Below are 19103 nucleotides of genomic sequence, written 5' to 3'. Positions count from 1 at the left end.
GAAAATGCCCTTAAGTATAGTGTGGGAGCAGATTAGACTGATTGATGCTTGATTTGGATGGTATTGCTATATGTTCATTCTGTAAAGTTTCATGTGCTCAATTGCATTACATATGCTTAACAAATACAATTTTACAACATTTCATGTTGTTTTAGGTCAGAACTGACTTGGTTTCAAGAGTTTGATGAATTGTAATGTAAACTTGCAAATACACATGTAATCTCTTCACCTTATACAGAGAATGCCCTTAAGTACAGTGTGGAAGCATATCAAACTGAGAGAAGCTTGATTTAGATGGTTTTGCAATATCTTCATTCTGTAAAGATAGATGTGCTCAACTGCATTACATATGCTTACAAATGCAATTTTACAACATTTCATGTTGTTTCAGGTCAGAACTGACTTGGTTTCAAGAGTTTGATGAATTGTAATGTATTCTTGCAAATACACATGTAAACTCTTCACCTATGATAGAGAATGCCCTTATGTACACTGTGGAAGCATATCAAGCAGAGAGAAGCTTGATTTGGATGGTTTTGCAATATCTTCATTCTGTAAAGTTAGATGTGCTCAACTGCATAACATATGCTTACAAATGCAATTTTACAACATTTCATGTTGTTTTAGGTCAGAACTAACTTGGTTTCAAGAGTTTGATAAATTGTAATGTAAACTTGCAAATACACATGTAAACTCTTCACCTATGATAGAGAATACCCATAAGTACAGTGTGGAAGCATATCAAGCAGAAAGAAGCATGATTTGGATGGTTTTGCAATATCTTAATTCTGTAAAGTTGGATGTGCTCAACTGCATTATATATGCTTTCAAATGCAATTTTACAACATTTCATGTTGTTTTAGGTCAGAACTGACTTGGTTTCAAGAGTTTGATGAATTGTAATGTAAACTTGCAAATACACATGTAATCTCTTCACCTTATACAGAGAGTGCCCTTAAGTACAGTGTGGAAGCATATCAAACTGAGAGAAGCTTGATTTAGATGGTTTTGCCATATCTTCATTCTGTAAAGTTAGATGTGCTCAATTGCATTACATACACTTACAAATAATTTTTTACATCATTTCATGTGATTGCAGGTCAGATCTGACTTGTTTTGAATCTTTTTGCAAAATCTTCATACTGTAAAATTAGATGTGCTAATTTGCATTACATTAGTTTACAAATGCAATTTTACAACATTTCTTGTTGTTTCAGGTCAGAACTGACTTGTTTTCAGAGTTTGATACATTATATTCTTTTCTTGCAAATTCACAAGTAACCTAAGACAGAAAATGCCCTTAAGTATAGTGTGGGAGCAGATTAGACTGATTGATGCTTGATTTGGATGGTATTGCTATATGTTCATTCTGTAAAGTTTCATGTGCTCAATTGCATTACATATGCTTAACAAATACAATTTTACAACATTTCATGTTGTTTTAGGTCAGAACTGACTTGGTTTCAAGAGTTTGATGAATTGTAATGTAAACTTGCAAATACACATGTAATCTCTTCACCTTATACAGAGAATGCCCTTAAGTACAGTGTGGAAGCATATCAAACTGAGAGAAGCTTGATTTAGATGGTTTTGCAATATCTTCATTCTGTAAAGATAGATGTGCTCAACTGCATTACATATGCTTACAAATGCAATTTTACAACATTTCATGTTGTTTCAGGTCAGAACTGACTTGGTTTCAAGAGTTTGATGAATTGTAATGTATTCTTGCAAATACACATGTAAACTCTTCACCTATGATAGAGAATGCCCTTATGTACAGTGTGGAAGCATATCAAGCAGAGAGATTTAGATGGTTTTGCAATATCTTCATTCTGTAAAGTTAGATGTGCTCAACTGCATAACATATGCTTACAAATGCAATTTTACAACATTTCATGTTGTTTTAGGTCAGAACTAACTTGGTTTCAAGAGTTTGATAAATTGTAATGTAAACTTGCAAATACACATGTAAACTATCACCTATGATAGAGAATGCCCTTAAGTATAGTGTGGGAGCAGATTAGACTGATTGATGCTTGATTTGGATGGTTTTGCTATATGTTCATTCTGTAAAGTTTGATGTGCTCAATTGCATTACATATGCTTAACAAATACAATTTTACTACATTTCATGTTGTTTTAGGTTAGAAGTGACTCGGATTCAAGATTTTGATGAATAGTAATGTTTTCTAACAAATACTCATATAAGCTCTTCACATGTGTCATAGAACTCCCTTAATTATGTTGTGGGAGCATTTAACGCTGATAGAAGCCTGATATGGATGTTCTTGCATGATCTTTATTTTGAAAGTTAGATGTGCTCAATTGCATTTCATATGCTTACAAATGCAATTTTACTACAATTCCTTCTGTATCAGGTCAGAACTGACTCGCATTCAAGAGTTTGATGAATACAAATGTTCTCTTACAAATACTCATGTAAGATTTATTACTGAGAATGCTCTTAAGTACAATGTGGGAGCATATCAAGATGAGAGAAGCTTGATTTGAATGGTTTTGCCATATCTTCATTCTGTAAAGTTAGATGTGCTCAATTGCATTACATACACTTACAAATTATTTTTTACATCATTTCATGTGATTTCAGGTCAGATCTGACTTGTTTTGAATGTTTATGCAAAATCTTCATACTGTAAAGTTAGATGTGCTCAACTACATTATATATGCTTTCAAATGCAATTTTACAACATTTCATGTTGTTTTAGGTCACAGCTGACTTGGTTTTAAGAGTTTGATGAATTGTAATGTAAACTTGCAAATACACATGTAATCTCTTCACCTTATACAGAGAATGCCTAAAAGTACAGTGTGGAAGCATATCAAGCAGAAAGAAGATTGATTTGGATGGTTTTGCAATATCTTCATTCTGTAAAGTTAGATGTGCTCAACTGCATTACATATGCTTACAAAGTCAATTTTACAACATTTCATGTTGTTTCAGGTCAGAACTGACTTGGTTTCAAGAGTTTGATGAATTGTAATGTAAGCTTGCAAATACACATGTAATCTCTTCACCTTATACAGAGAATGCCCTTAAGTACAGTGTGGAAGCATATCAAGCAGAAAGAAGCTTGATTTGGATGGTTTTGCAATATCTTCATTCTGTAAAGTTAGATGTGCTCAACTGCATTACATATGCTTACAAAGTCAATTTTACAACATTTCATGTTGTTTCAGGTCAGAACTGACTTGGTTTCAAGAGTTTGATGAAATGTAATGTAAACTTGCAAATACACATGAAAACTCTTCACCTATGATAGAGAATACCCATAAGTATAGTGTGGAAGCATATCAAGCAGAAAGAAGCATGATTTGGATGGTTTTGCAATATCTTAATTCTGTAAAGTTGGATGTGCTCAACTGCATTACATATGCTCACAAATGCAATTTTACAACATTTCATGTTGTTTCAGGTCAGAACTGACTTGGTTTCAAGAGTTTGATGAATTGTAATGTAAACTTGCAAATACACATGTAAACTCTTCACCTATGATAGAGAATGCCCTTATGTACAGTGTGGAAGCATATCAAGCAGAGAGAAGCTTGATTTGGATGGTTTTGCAATATCTTCATTCTGTAAAGTTAGATGTGCTCAACTGCATTACATATGCTTACAAATGCAATTTTACAACATTTCATGTTGTTTCAGGTCAGAACTGAATTTGGTTTCAAGAGTTTGAAAAATTGTAATGTAAACTTGCAAATACACATGTAAACTCTTCACCTATGATAGAGAATGCCCTTATGTACAGTGTGGAAGCATATCAAGCAGAGAGAAGCTTAATTTGGATGGTTTTGCAATATCTTCATTCTGTAAAGTTAGATGTGCTCAACTACATTATAAATGCTTACAAATGCAATTTTACAACATTTCATGTTGTTTCAGGTCAGAACTGAATTTGGTTTCAAGAGTTCGATGAATTGTAATGTAAGCTTGCAAATACACATGTAATCTCTTCACCTTAGACAGAGAATGCCCTTAAGTACAGTGTGGAAGCATATCAAGCAGAGAGAAGCTTGATTTGGATGGTTTTGCAATATCTTCATTCTGTAAAGTTGGATGTGCTCAACTGCATTACATATGCTTACAAATGCAATTTTACAACATTTCATGTTGTTTTAGATCAGAACTGACTTGGTTTCAAGAGTTTGATTAATTGTAATGTAAACTTGCAAATACACATGTAATCTCTTCACCTTATACAGAGAATGCCCTTAAGTACAGTGTGGAAGCATATCAAGCAGAGAGAAGCTTGATTTGGATGGTTTTGCAATATCTTAATTCTGTAAAGTTGGATGTGCTCAACTGCATTACATATGCTCACAAATGCAATTTTACAGCATTTCATGTTGTTTCAGGTCAGAACTGACTTGGTTTCAAGAGTTTGATAAATTGTAATGTAAACTTGCAAATACACATGTGAACTCTTCACCTATGATAGAGAATGCCCTTATGTACAGTGTGGAAGCATATCAAGCAGAGAGAAGCTTGATTTGGATGGTTTTGCAATATCTTCATTCTGTAAAGTTGGATGTGCTCAACTGCATTACATATGCTCACAAATGCAATTTTTCAACATTTCATGTTGTTTCAGGTCAGAACTGACTTGGTTTCAAGAGTTTGATAAATTGTAATGTAAACTTGCAAATACACATGTAAACTCTTCACCTATGATAGAGAATGCCCTTATGTACAGTGTGGAAGCATATCAAGCAGAGAGTAGCTTGATTTGGATGGTTTTGCAATATCTTCATTCTGTAAAGTTGGATGTGCTCAACTGCATTACATATGCTTACAAATGCAATTTTACAACATTTCATGTTGTTTCAGGTCAGAACTGACTTGATTTCAAGAGTTTGATGAATTGTAATGTAAACTTGCAAATACACATGTAAACTCTTCACCTATGATAGAGAATACCCATAAGTACAGTGTGGAAGCATATCAAGCAGAAAGAAGCATGATTTGGATGGTTTTGCAATATCTTCATTCTGTAAAGTTAGATGTGCTCAACTGCATTACATATGCTCACAAATGCAATTTTACAACATTTCATGTTGTCTCAGGTCAGAACTGACTTGGTTTCAAGAGTTTGATGAATTGTAATGTAAACTTGCAAATACACATGTAAACTCTTCACCTATGATAGAGAATGCCCTTATGTACAGTGTGGAAGCATATCAAGCAGAGAGAAGCTTGATTTGGATGGTTTTGCAATATCTTCATTCTGTAAAGTTAGATGTGCTCAACTGCATTACATATGCTTACAAAGTCAATTTTACAACATTTCATGTTGTTTTAGGTCAGAACTGACTTGGTTTCAAGAGTTTGATGAATTGTAATGTAAACTTGCAAATACACATGTAATCTCTTCACCTTATACAGAGAATGCCCTTAAGTACAGTGTGGAAGCATATCAAGCAGAGAGAAGCTTGATTTGGATGGTTTTGCAATATCTTCATTCTGTAAAGTTGGATGTGCTCAACTGCATTACATATGCTCACAAATGCAATTTTACAACATTTCATGTTGTTTCAGGTCAGAACTGACTTGGTTTCAAGAGTTTGATGAATTGTAATGTAAACTTGCAAATACACATGTAATCTCTTCACCTTATACAGAGAATGCCCTTAAGTACAGTGTGGAAGCATATCAAGCAGAGAGAAGCTTGATTTGGATGGTTTTGCAATATCTTCATTCTGTAAAGTTGGATGTGCTCAACTGCATTACATATGCTCACAAATGCAATTTTTCAACATTTCATGTTGTTTCAGGTCAGAACTGACTTGGTTTCAAGAGTTTGTTAAATTGTAATGTAAACTTGCAAATACACATGTAAACTCTTCACGTATGATAGAGAATGCCCTTATGTACAGTGTGGAAGCATATCAAGCAGAGAGTAGCTTGATTTGGATGGTTTTGCAATATCTTCATTCTGTAAAGTTGGATGTGCTCAACTGCATTACATATGCTAACAAATGCAATTTTACAACATTTCATGTTGTTTCAGGTCAGAACTGACTTGGTTTCAAGAGTTTGATGAATTGTAATGTAAACTTGCAAATACACATTTAATCTCTTCACCTTATACAGAGAATGCCCTTAAGTACAGTGTGGAAGCATATCAAGCAGAAATAAGCTTGATTTGGATGGTTTTGCAATATCTTCATTCTGTAAAGTTAGATGTGCTCAACTGCATTACTTATGCTTACAAAGTCAATTTAACAACATTTCATGTTGTTTCAGGTCAGAACTGACTTGGTTTCAAGAGTTTGATGAAATGTAATGTAAACTTGCAAATACACATGTAAACTCTTCACCTATGATAGAGAATACCCATAAGTACAGTCTGGAAGCATATCAAGCAGAAAGAAGCATGATTTGGATGGTATTGCAATATCTTAATTCTGTAAAGTTGGATGTGCTCAACTGCATTACATATGCTCACAAATGCAATTTTACAACATTTCATGTTGTTTCAGGTCAGAACTGACTTGGTTTCAAGAGTTTGATGAATTGTAATGTAAACTTGCAAATACACATGTAAACTCTTCACCTATGATAGAGAATGCCCTTATGTACAGTGTGGAAGCATATCAAGCAGAGAGAAGCTTGATTTGGATGGTTTTGCAATATCTTAATTCTGTAAAGTTGGATGTGCTCAACTGCATTACATATGCTCACAAATGCAATTTAACAACATTTCATGTTGTTTCAGGTCAGAACTGAATTTGGTTTCAAGAGTTTGATAAATTGTAATGTACACTTGCAAATACACATGTAAACTCTTCACCTATGATAGAGAATGCCCCTTATGTACAGTGTGGAAGCATATCAAGCAGAGAGAAGCTTGATTTGGATGGTTTTGCAATATCTTAATTCTGTAAAGTTGGATGTGCTCAACTGCATTACATATGCTTACAAATGCAATTTTACAACATTTCATGTTGTTTTAGGTCAGAACTGACTTGGTTTCAAGAGTTTGATGAATTGTAATGTAAACTTGCAAATACACATGTAAACTCTTCACCTATGATAGAAAATGCCCTTATGTACAGTGTGGAAGCATATCAAGCAGAGAGAAGCTTGATTTGGATGGTTTTGCAATATCTTCATTCTGTAAAGTTAGATGTGCTCAACTACATTATATATGCTTTCAAATGCAATTTTACAACATTTCATGTTGTTTTAGGTCAGAACTGACTTGGTTTCAAGAGTTTGATGAATTGTAATGTAAACTTGCAAATACACATGTAATCTCTTCACCTTATACAGAGAGTGCCCTTAAGTACAGTGTGGAAGCATATCAAACTGAGAGAAGCTTGATTTAGATGGTTTTGCAATATCTTTATTCTGTAAAGATATATGTGCTCAACTGCATTACATATGCTTACAAATGCAATTTTACAACATTTCATGTTGTTTTAGGTCAGAACTGACTTGGTTTCAAGAGTTTGATGAATTGTAATGTAAACTTGCAAATACACATGTAAACTCTTCACCTTATACAGAGAATGCCCTTAAGTACAGTGTGGAAGCATATCAAACTGAGAGAAGCTTGATTTAGATGGTTTTGCCATATCTTCATTCTGTAAAGTTAGATGTGCTCAATTGCATTACATACACTTACAAATAATTTTTTACATCATTTCATGTGATGCAGGTCAGATCTGACTTGTTTTGAATCTTTTTGCAAAATCTTCATACTGTAAAATTAGATGTGCTAATTTGCATTACATTAGTTTACAAATGCAATTTTACAACATTTCTTGTTGTTTCAGGTCAGAACTGACTTGTTTTCAGAGTTTGATACATTATATTCTTTTCTTGCAAATTCACAAGTAACCTAAGACAGAAAATGCCCTTAAGTATAGTGTGGGAGCAGATTAGACTGATTGATGCTTGATTTGGATGGTATTGCTATATGTTCATTCTGTAAAGTTTCATGTGCTCAATTGCATTACATATGCTTAACAAATACAATTTTACAACATTTCATGTTGTTTTAGGTCAGAACTGACTTGGTTTCAAGAGTTTGATGAATTGTAATGTAAACTTGCAAATACACATGTAATCTCTTCACCTTATACAGAGAATGCCCTTAAGTACAGTGTGGAAGCATATCAAACTGAGAGAAGCTTGATTTAGATGGTTTTGCAATATCTTCATTCTGTAAAGATAGATGTGCTCAACTGCATTACATATGCTTACAAATGCAATTTTACAACATTTCATGTTGTTTCAGGTCAGAACTGACTTGGTTTCAAGAGTTTGATGAATTGTAATGTATTCTTGCAAATACACATGTAAACTCTTCACCTATGATAGAGAATGCCCTTATGTACACTGTGGAAGCATATCAAGCAGAGAGAAGCTTGATTTGGATGGTTTTGCAATATCTTCATTCTGTAAAGTTAGATGTGCTCAACTGCATAACATATGCTTACAAATGCAATTTTACAACATTTCATGTTGTTTTAGGTCAGAACTAACTTGGTTTCAAGAGTTTGATAAATTGTAATGTAAACTTGCAAATACACATGTAAACTCTTCACCTATGATAGAGAATACCCATAAGTACAGTGTGGAAGCATATCAAGCAGAAAGAAGCATGATTTGGATGGTTTTGCAATATCTTAATTCTGTAAAGTTGGATGTGCTCAACTGCATTACATATGCTCACAAATGCAATTTTACAACATTTCATGTTGTTTCAGGTCAGAACTGACTTGGTTTCAAGAGTTTGATGAATTGTAATGTAAACTTGCAAATACACATGTAAACTCTTCACCAATGATAGAGAATGCCCTTATGTACAGTGTGGAAGCATATCAAGCAGAGAGAAGCTTGATTTGGATGGTTTTGCAATATCTTCATTCTGTAAAGTTAGATGTGCTCAACTACATTATATATGCTTTCAAATGCCATTTTACAACATTTCATGTTGTTTTAGGTCAGAACTGACTTGGTTTCAAGAGTTTGATGAATTGTAATGTAAACTTGCAAATACACATGTAATCTCTTCACCTTATACAGAGAGTGCCCTTAAGTACAGTGTGGAAGCATATCAAACTGAGAGAAGCTTGATTTAGATGGTTTTGCAATATCTTTATTCTGTAAAGATATATGTGCTCAACTGCATTACATATGCTTACAAATGCAATTTTACAACATTTCATGTTGTTTTAGGTCAGAACTGACTTGGTTTCAAGAGTTTGATGAATTGTAATGTAAACTTGCAAATACACATGTAAACTCTTCACCTTATACAGAGAATGCCCTTAAGTACAGTGTGGAAGCATATCAAACTGAGAGAAGCTTGATTTAAATGGTTTTGCAATATCTTCATTCTGTAAAGATAGATGTGCTCAACTGCATTACATATGCTTACAAATGCAATTTTACAACATTTCATGTTGTTTTAGGTCAGAACTGACTTGGTTTCAAGAGTTTGATGAATTGTAATGTAAACTTGCAAATACACATGTAAACTCTTCACCTTATACAGAGAATGCCCTTAAGTACAGTGTGGAAGCATATCAAACTGAGAGAAGCTTGATTTAGATGGTTTTGCCATATCTTCATTCTGTAAAGTTAGATGTGCTCAATTGCATTACATACACTTACAAATAATTTTTTACATCATTTCATGTGATTGCAGGTCAGATCTGACTTGTTTTGAATCTTTTTGCAAAATCTTCATACTGTAAAATTAGATGTGCTAATTTGCATTACATTAGTTTACAAATGCAATTTTACAACATTTCTTGTTGTTTCAGGTCAGAACTGACTTGTTTTCAGAGTTTGATACATTATATTCTTTTCTTGCAAATTCACAAGTAACCTAAGACAGAAAATGCCCTTAAGTATAGTGTGGGAGCAGATTAGACTGATTGATGCTTGATTTGGATGGTATTGCTATATGTTCATTCTGTAAAGTTTCATGTGCTCAATTGCATTACATATGCTTAACAAATACAATTTTACAACATTTCATGTTGTTTTAGGTCAGAACTGACTTGGTTTCAAGAGTTTGATGAATTGTAATGTAAACTTGCAAATACACATGTAATCTCTTCACCTTATACAGAGAATGCCCTTAAGTACAGTGTGGAAGCATATCAAACTGAGAGAAGCTTGATTTAGATGGTTTTGCAATATCTTCATTCTGTAAAGATAGATGTGCTCAACTGCATTACATATGCTTACAAATGCAATTTTACAACATTTCATGTTGTTTCAGGTCAGAACTGACTTGGTTTCAAGAGTTTGATGAATTGTAATGTATTCTTGCAAATACACATGTAAACTCTTCACCTATGATAGAGAATGCCCTTATGTACACTGTGGAAGCATATCAAGCAGAGAGAAGCTTGATTTGGATGGTTTTGCAATATCTTCATTCTGTAAAGTTAGATGTGCTCAACTGCATAACATATGCTTACAAATGCAATTTTACAACATTTCATGTTGTTTTAGGTCAGAACTAACTTGGTTTCAAGAGTTTGATAAATTGTAATGTAAACTTGCAAATACACATGTAAACTCTTCACCTATGATAGAGAATACCCATAAGTACAGTGTGGAAGCATATCAAGCAGAAAGAAGCATGATTTGGATGGTTTTGCAATATCTTAATTCTGTAAAGTTGGATGTGCTCAACTGCATTACATATGCTCACAAATGCAATTTTACAACATTTCATGTTGTTTCAGGTCAGAACTGACTTGGTTTCAAGAGTTTGATGAATTGTAATGTAAACTTGCAAATACACATGTAAACTCTTCACCAATGATAGAGAATGCCCTTATGTACAGTGTGGAAGCATATCAAGCAGAGAGAAGCTTGATTTGGATGGTTTTGCAATATCTTCATTCTGTAAAGTTAGATGTGCTCAACTACATTATATATGCTTTCAAATGCCATTTTACAACATTTCATGTTGTTTCAGGTCAGAACTGACTTGGTTTCAAGAGTTTGATGAATTGTAATGTAAACTTGCAAATACACATGTAAACTCTTCACCTATGATAGAGAATGCCCTTATGTACAGTGTGGAAGCATATCAAGCAGAGAGAAGCTTGATTTGGATGGTTTTGCAATATCTTAATTCTGTAAAGTTGGATGTGCTCAACTGCATTACATATGCTCACAAATGCAATTTTACAACATTTCATGTTGTTTCAGGTCAGAACTGACTTGGTTTCAAGAGTTTGATAAATTGTAATGTAAACTTGCAAATACACATGTAAACTCTTCACCTATGATAGAAAATGCCCTTATGTACAGTGTGGAAGCATATCAAGCAGAGAGAAGCTTGATTTGGATGGTTTTGCAATATCTTCATTCTGTAAAGTTAGATGTGCTCAACTGCATTATATATGCTTTCAAATGCAATTTTACAACATTTCATGTTGTTTTAGGTCAGAACTGACTTGGTTTCAAGAGTTTGATGAATTGTAATGTAAACTTGCAAATACACATGTAATCTCTTCACCTTATACAGAGAGTGCCCTTAAGTACAGTGTGGAAGCATATCAAACTGAGAGAAGCTTGATTTAGATGGTTTTGCAATATCTTTATTCTGTAAAGATATATGTGCTCAACTGCATTACATATGCTTACAAATGCAATTTTACAACATTTCATGTTGTTTTAGGTCAGAACTGACTTGGTTTCAAGAGTTTGATGAATTGTAATGTAAACTTGCAAATACACATGTAAACTCTTCACCTTATACAGAGAATGCCCTTAAGTACAGTGTGGAAGCATATCAAACTGAGAGAAGCTTGATTTAGATGGTTTTGCAATATCTTCATTCTGTAAAGATAGATGTGCTCAACTGCATTACATATGCTTACAAATGCAATTTTACAACATTTCATGTTGTTTTAGGTCAGAACTGACTTGGTTTCAAGAGTTTGATGAATTGTAATGTAAACTTGCAAATACACATGTAAACTCTTCACCTTATACAGAGAATGCCCTTAAGTACAGTGTGGAAGCATATCAAACTGAGAGAAGCTTGATTTAGATGGTTTTGCCATATCTTCATTCTGTAAAGTTAGATGTGCTCAATTGCATTACATACACTTACAAATAATTTTTTACATCATTTCATGTGATTGCAGGTCAGATCTGACTTGTTTTGAATCTTTTTGCAAAATCTTCATACTGTAAAATTAGATGTGCTAATTTGCATTACATTAGTTTACAAATGCAATTTTACAACATTTCTTGTTGTTTCAGGTCAGAACTGACTTGTTTTCAGAGTTTGATACATTATATTCTTTTCTTGCAAATTCACAAGTAACCTAAGACAGAAAATGCCCTTAAGTATAGTGTGGGAGCAGATTAGACTGATTGATGCTTGATTTGGATGGTATTGCTATATGTTCATTCTGTAAAGTTTCATGTGCTCAATTGCATTACATATGCTTAACAAATACAATTTTACAACATTTCATGTTGTTTTAGGTCAGAACTGACTTGGTTTCAAGAGTTTGATGAATTGTAATGTAAACTTGCAAATACACATGTAATCTCTTCACCTTATACAGAGAATGCCCTTAAGTACAGTGTGGAAGCATATCAAACTGAGAGAAGCTTGATTTAGATGGTTTTGCAATATCTTCATTCTGTAAAGATAGATGTGCTCAACTGCATTACATATGCTTACAAATGCAATTTTACAACATTTCATGTTGTTTCAGGTCAGAACTGACTTGGTTTCAAGAGTTTGATGAATTGTAATGTATTCTTGCAAATACACATGTAAACTCTTCACCTATGATAGAGAATGCCCTTATGTACACTGTGGAAGCATATCAAGCAGAGAGAAGCTTGATTTGGATGGTTTTGCAATATCTTCATTCTGTAAAGTTAGATGTGCTCAACTGCATAACATATGCTTACAAATGCAATTTTACAACATTTCATGTTGTTTTAGGTCAGAACTAACTTGGTTTCAAGAGTTTGATAAATTGTAATGTAAACTTGCAAATACACATGTAAACTATCACCTATGATAGAGAATGCCCTTAAGTATAGTGTGGGAGCAGATTAGACTGATTGATGCTTGATTTGGATGGTTTTGCTATATGTTCATTCTGTAAAGTTTGATGTGCTCAATTGCATTACATATGCTTAACAAATACAATTTTACTACATTTCATGTTGTTTTAGGTTAGAAGTGACTCGGATTCAAGATTTTGATGAATAGTAATGTTTTCTAACAAATACTCATATAAGCTCTTCACATGTGTCATAGAACTCCCTTAATTATGTTGTGGGAGCATTTAACGCTGATAGAAGCCTGATATGGATGTTCTTGCATGATCTTTATTTTGAAAAGTTAGATGTGCTCAATTGCATTTCATATGCTTACAAATGCAATTTTACTACAATTCCTTCTGTATCAGGTCAGAACTGACTCGCATTCAAGAGTTTGATGAATACAAATGTTCTCTTACAAATACTCATGTAAGATTTATTACTGAGAATGCTCTTAAGTACAATGTGGGAGCATATCAAGATGAGAGAAGCTTGATTTGAATGGTTTTGCCATATCTTCATTCTGTAAAGTTAGATGTGCTCAATTGCATTACATACACTTACAAATTATTTTTTACATCATTTCATGTGATTTCAGGTCAGATCTGACTTGTTTTGAATGTTTATGCAAAATCTTCATACTGTAAAGTTAGATGTGCTCAACTACATTATATATGCTTTCAAATGCAATTTTACAACATTTCATGTTGTTTTAGGTCACAGCTGACTTGGTTTTAAGAGTTTGATGAATTGTAATGTAAACTTGCAAATACACATGTAATCTCTTCACCTTATACAGAGAATGCCTAAAAGTACAGTGTGGAAGCATATCAAGCAGAAAGAAGCTTGATTTGGATGGTTTTGCAATATCTTCATTCTGTAAAGTTAGATGTGCTCAACTGCATTACATATGCTTACAAAGTCAATTTTACAACATTTCATGTTGTTTCAGGTCAGAACTGACTTGGTTTCAAGAGTTTGATGAATTGTAATGTAAGCTTGCAAATACACATGTAATCTCTTCACCTTATACAGAGAATGCCCTTAAGTACAGTGTGGAAGCATATCAAGCAGAAAGAAGCTTGATTTGGATGGTTTTGCAATATCTTCATTCTGTAAAGTTAGATGTGCTCAACTGCATTACATATGCTTACAAAGTCAATTTTACAACATTTCATGTTGTTTCAGGTCAGAACTGACTTGGTTTCAAGAGTTTGATGAAATGTAATGTAAACTTGCAAATACACATGAAAACTCTTCACCTATGATAGAGAATACCCATAAGTATAGTGTGGAAGCATATCAAGCAGAAAGAAGCATGATTTGGATGGTTTTGCAATATCTTAATTCTGTAAAGTTGGATGTGCTCAACTGCATTACATATGCTCACAAATGCAATTTTACAACATTTCATGTTGTTTCAGGTCAGAACTGACTTGGTTTCAAGAGTTTGATGAATTGTAATGTAAACTTGCAAATACACATGTAAACTCTTCACCTATGATAGAGAATGCCCTTATGTACAGTGTGGAAGCATATCAAGCAGAGAGAAGCTTGATTTGGATGGTTTTGCAATATCTTCATTCTGTAAAGTTAGATGTGCTCAACTGCATTACATATGCTTACAAATGCAATTTTACAACATTTCATGTTGTTTCAGGTCAGAACTGAATTTGGTTTCAAGAGTTCGATGAATTGTAATGTAAGCTTGCAAATACACATGTAATCTCTTCACCTTAGACAGAGAATGCCCTTAAGTACAGTGTGGAAGCATATCAAACTGAGAGAAGCTTGATTTAGATGGTTTTGCCATATCTTCATTCTGTAAAGTTAGATGTGCTCAATTGCATTACATACACTTACAAATAATTTTTTACATCATTTCATGTGATTGCAGGTCAGATCTGACTTGTTTTGAATCTTTTTGCAAAATCTTCATACTGTAAAATTAGATGTGCTAATTTGCATTACATTAGTTTACAAATGCAATTTTACAACATTTCTTGTTGTTTCAGGTCAGAACTGACTTGTTTTCAGAGTTTGATACATTATATTCTTTTCTTGCAAATTCACAAGTAACCTAAGACAGAAAATGCCCTTAAGTATAGTGTGGGAGCAGATTAGACTGATTGATGCTTGATTTGGATGGTATTGCTATATGTTCATTCTGTAAAGTTTCATGTGCTCAATTGCATTACATATGCTTAACAAATACAATTTTACAACATTTCATGTTGTTTTAGGTCAGAACTGACTTGGTTTCAAGAGTTTGATGAATTGTAATGTAAACTTGCAAATACACATGTAATCTCTTCACCTTATACAGAGAATGCCCTTAAGTACAGTGTGGAAGCATATCAAACTGAGAGAAGCTTGATTTAGATGGTTTTGCAATATCTTCATTCTGTAAAGATAGATGTGCTCAACTGCATTACATATGCTTACAAATGCAATTTTACAACATTTCATGTTGTTTCAGGTCAGAACTGACTTGGTTTCAAGAGTTTGATGAATTGTAATGTATTCTTGCAAATACACATGTAAACTCTTCACCTATGATAGAGAATGCCCTTATGTACACTGTGGAAGCATATCAAGCAGAGAGAAGCTTGATTTGGATGGTTTTGCAATATCTTCATTCTGTAAAGTTAGATGTGCTCAACTGCATAACATATGCTTACAAATGCAATTTTACAACATTTCATGTTGTTTTAGGTCAGAACTAACTTGGTTTCAAGAGTTTGATAAATTGTAATGTAAACTTGCAAATACACATGTAAACTATCACCTATGATAGAGAATGCCCTTAAGTATAGTGTGGGAGCAGATTAGACTGATTGATGCTTGATTTGGATGGTTTTGCTATATGTTCATTCTGTAAAGTTTGATGTGCTCAATTGCATTACATATGCTTAACAAATACAATTTTACTACATTTCATGTTGTTTTAGGTTAGAAGTGACTCGGATTCAAGATTTTGATGAATAGTAATGTTTTCTAACAAATACTCATATAAGCTCTTCACATGTGTCATAGAACGCCCTTAATTATGTTGTGGGAGCATTTAACGCTGATAGAAGCCTGATATGGATGTTCTTGCATGATCTTTATTTTGAAAAGTTAGATGTGCTCAATTGCATTTCATATGCTTACAAATGCAATTTTACTACAATTCCTTCTGTATCAGGTCAGAACTGACTCGCATTCAAGAGTTTGATGAATACAAATGTTCTCTTACAAATACTCATGTAAGATTTATTACTGAGAATGCTCTTAAGTACAATGTGGGAGCATATCAAGATGAGAGAAGCTTGATTTGAATGGTTTTGCCATATCTTCATTCTGTAAAGTTAGATGTGCTCAATTGCATTACATACACTTACAAATTATTTTTTACATCATTTCATGTGATTTCAGGTCAGATCTGACTTGTTTTGAATGTTTATGCAAAATCTTCATACTGTAAAGTTAGATGTGCTCAACTACATTATATATGCTTTCAAATGCAATTTTACAACATTTCATGTTGTTTTAGGTCACAGCTGACTTGGTTTTAAGAGTTTGATGAATTGTAATGTAAACTTGCAAATACACATGTAATCTCTTCACCTTATGCAGAGAATGCCTAAAAGTACAGTGTGGAAGCATATCAAGCAGAAAGAAGCTTGATTTGGATGGTTTTGCAATATCTTCATTCTGTAAAGTTAGATGTGCTCAACTGCATTACTTATGCTTACAAAGTCAATTTAACAACATTTCATGTTGTTTCAGGTCAGAACTGACTTGGTTTCAAGAGTTTGATGAAATGTAATGTAAACTTGCAAATACACATGTAAACTCTTCACCTATGATAGAGAATACCCATAAGTACAGTCTGGAAGCATATCAAGCAGAAAGAAGCATGATTTGGATGGTATTGCAATATCTTAATTCTGTAAAGTTGGATGTGCTCAACTGCATTACATATGCTCACAAATGCAATTTTACAACATTTCATGTTGTTTCAGGTCAGAACTGACTTGGTTTCAAGAGTTTGATGAATTGTAATGTAAACTTGCAAATACACATGTAATCTCTTCACCTTATACAGAGAATGCCCTTAAGTACAGTGTGGAAGCATATCAAGCAGAGAGAAGCTTGATTTGGATGGTTTTGCAATATCTTCATTCTGTAAAGTTAGATGTGCTCAACTACATTATAAATGCTTACAAATGCAATTTTTCTACATTTCATGTTGTTTCAGGTCAGAACTGACTTGGTTTCAAGAGTTTGATGAAATGTAATGTAAACTTGCAAATACACATGTAAACTCTTCACCTATGATAGAGAATACCCATAAGTGCAGTGTGGAAGCATATCAAGCAGAAAGAAGCATGATTTGGATGGTTTTGCAATATCTTCATTCTGTAAAGTTAGATGTGCTCAACTGCATTACATATGCTTACAAATGCAATTATACAACATTTCATGTTGTTTCAGGTCAGAACTGACTTGGTTTCAAGAGTTTGATTAATTGTAATGTAAACTTGCAAATACACATGTAAACTCTTCACCTATGATAGAGAATGCCCTTATGTACAGTGTGGAAGCATATCAAGCAGAGAGAAGCTTGACTTGGATGGTTTTGCAATATCTTCATTCTGTAAAGTTAGATGTGCTCAACTGCATAACATATGCTTACAAATGCAATTTTACAACATTTCATGTTGTTTTAGGTCAGAACTGACTTGGTTTCAAGAGTTTGATAAATTGTAATGTAAACTTGCAAATACACATGTAAACTCTTCACCTTTGATAGAGAATGCCCTTATGTACAGTGTGGAAGCATATCAAGCAGAGAGAAGCTTGATTTGGATGGTTTTGCAATATCTTCATTCTGTAAAGTTAGATGTGCTCAACTACATTATATATGCTTTCAAATGCAATTTTACAACATTTCATGTTGTTTTAGGTCAGAACTGACTTGGTTTCAAGAGTTTGATGAATTGTAATGTAAACTTGCAAATACACATGTAAACTCTTCACCTATGATAGAGAATGCCCTTATGTACAGTGTGGAAGCATATCAAGCAGAGAGAAGCTTAATTTGGATGGTTTTGCAATATCTTCATTCTGTAAAGTTAGATGTGCTCAACTACATTATAAATGCTTACAAATGCAATTTTACTACATTTCATGTTGTTTCAGGTCAGAACTGACTTGGTTTCAAGAGTTTGATGAAATGTAATGTAAACTTGCAAATACACATGTAAACTCTTCACCTATGATAGAGAATACCCATAAGTACATTGTGGAAGCATATCAAGCAGAAAGAAGCATGATTTGGATGGTTTTGCAATATCTTAATTCTGTAAAGTTGGATGTGCTCAACTGCATTACATATGCTCACAAATGCAATTTTACAACATTTCATGTTGTTTTAGGTCAGAACTGACTTGGTTTCAAGAGTTCGATGAATTGTAATGTAAGCTTGCAAATACACATGTAATCTCTTCACCTTAGACAGAGAATGCCCTTAAGTACAGTGTGGAAGCATATCAAGCAGAGAGAAGCTTGATTTGGATGGTTTTGCAATATCTTCATTCTGTAAAGTTGGATGTGCTCAACTGCATTACATATGCTTACAAATGCAATTTTACAACATTTCATGTTGTTTTAGATCAGAACTGACTTGGTTTCAAGAGTTTGATTAATTGTAATGTAAACTTGCAAATACACATGTAATCTCTTCACCTGATACAGAGAATGCCCTTAAGTACAGTGTGGAAGCATATCAAGCAGAGAGAAGCTTGATTTGGATGGTTTTGCAATATCTTAATTCTGTAAAGTTGGATGTGCTCAACTGCATTACATATGCTCACAAATGCAATTTTACAACATTTCATGTTGTTTCAGGTCAGAACTGACTTGGTTTCAAGAGTTTGATAAATTGTAATGTAAACTTGCAAATACACATGTGAACTCTTCACCTATGATAGAGAATGCCCTTATGTACAGTGTGGAAGCATATCAAGCAGAGAGAAGC

The sequence above is a fragment of the Amia ocellicauda genome, unplaced genomic scaffold (assembly GCF_036373705.1).
Source record: "Amia ocellicauda isolate fAmiCal2 unplaced genomic scaffold, fAmiCal2.hap1 HAP1_SCAFFOLD_57, whole genome shotgun sequence".
In the NCBI taxonomy this organism is placed as follows: Eukaryota; Metazoa; Chordata; class Actinopteri; order Amiiformes; family Amiidae; genus Amia; species Amia ocellicauda.
Note: the sequence above shows the minus strand (reverse complement) of the source record.